The sequence below is a fragment of the Peromyscus leucopus genome, chromosome 12 (genome assembly GCF_004664715.2).
Source record: "Peromyscus leucopus breed LL Stock chromosome 12, UCI_PerLeu_2.1, whole genome shotgun sequence".
NCBI classification, from domain to species: Eukaryota; Metazoa; Chordata; class Mammalia; order Rodentia; family Cricetidae; genus Peromyscus; species Peromyscus leucopus.
In genome coordinates, this window is record NC_051073.1 from 65,843,945 (window position 1) to 65,845,546 (window position 1,602).

The 1,602-nt window shown below is 46.3% G+C and overlaps 1 non-coding gene across 1 annotated transcript; it reads left to right on the forward strand.

Moving 5' to 3' along the window:
- Positions 1-1,242: 1,242 nt before the first annotated feature.
- Trnak-cuu lies at positions 1,243-1,315 on the forward strand. Its single transcript has one exon. It is a non-coding gene; the product is annotated as a tRNA-Lys (tRNA).
- The last annotated feature ends 287 nt before the right edge of the window (positions 1,316-1,602 follow it).

Below are 1,602 nucleotides of genomic sequence, written 5' to 3' on the forward strand. Positions count from 1 at the left end.
AGGCATAAAAGCAAAGATGGCACCATTCACTCTTTTTGTTTCTTTACTTATTTCTCACTTTTTTTTTTTCTTTTTTTGCTTGATTGGTTTCACACTTTTTAAAGGAAGACACAGGAATGCCTATTTGCTTACAGGTGCCAATTTAGTCACTGAAATGAGTAGTGTGACGAACCATCCTGGAAAGCGTGAGGGCTAACTACGTTGCTTTGATATGAAACCAAAAATTACATTTTGATATGAAACCAGACAATCTAACAGCCACGCACTCCATGGCATGGGGGCCTCCCAGCGGAGACATTGTTTGCATATGATGACCATTTAATGAAGGAGCCTCCTCCTGACCACTATTCATCTGACCTCCACAGCACCCCGAGGAGTCGGAGTGTGTGTGTGTGTGTGTGTGCACATATGTGTGTGTGTGCACATATGTGTGTGTGTGTGTGTGTGTGTGTGCCATCATTCTACATGGCAGCTGGCATGTGCAAGCAGGGTTTGTTGAAGGAATGTTGAACAAGACCTAATTTATAGCTATTGATACAGACTCAAGAATAATCAAGTGCTAAGCCCCAAGTCTGCTAGCCATCTCTCCAGCCCTGTGTAAAACAAAAAATTAAAAATTACATTTTGCATATATGTGCGTGTACATGCCACAACTCGTGTGTGGAGAGTAGAGGGCAACTTGAAAGAGTCAGTTCACTCTTTCTGCTGTGTGGATGGAACTTGGGTTGTTAGGCTTGTCAACAAGCAACAGGGACTAGAGAGATGGCTCAGCACTTAAGAGCACTGACTGTTCTTCCAGAGGACCGGGGTTCAATTCCCAGTACCCACATGGCAGCTCACAACTGTCTGTAACTCCAGTTCCAGGGGATCTGACACCCTCACACCAATGCACATAAAAACAAGTTAAATAAATTATTAGAAATTATTGGTGAAATTATTAAGGCCACTCCACGTAGTTAAAAGGGAGGTTTATTTAGTGGCGTAACTTACAAATGAAGGGATAGGTAGATTGCAGGGTCTGGGAAAGGTGTGGCGCAGTCTGGCCACACCTTTCTCCAGAGTTCTCTAGAGCCCGTTGCTGGAGGGCTTCTCTCCAGGTTCCCCAAGCCCCGCAGTCCCACAATCCATTTATAAAATAATCACTCAGACGCTTATATCACTTATAAACTGTATGGCTGTGGCAGGCTTCTTGCTAACTGTTCTTATATCTTAAATTAACCCATTTCTATAAATCTATACCTTGCCCGGCTAGCTCAGTCGGTAGAGCATGAGACTCTTAATCTCAGGGTCGTGGGTTCGTGCCCCACGTTGGGCGCCAGATATTGGAGAAATTATTTTGGCCACTCCACATAGTTAAAAGGATATTTATTTAATGGCGTAACTCACAAATTAAGTAATGGGTAGGTCGCAGGGTCTGGGGAAGGTGTAACGCAGTCCAGCGGTGTTCTCTGGAGCTCTGCACAGTCAATCTCCACCGGTCAGCGTCCCGGCACCGAGAGAGCGCCCAGAGAGAGCGCTGGCCCATCCAGCTCTCGGGTCCCCAGGCGCCTCCCCTCGCCCCGCCTCGTAGGCGTGACAGTTGCCAGAGTCTCAATGGGGGTT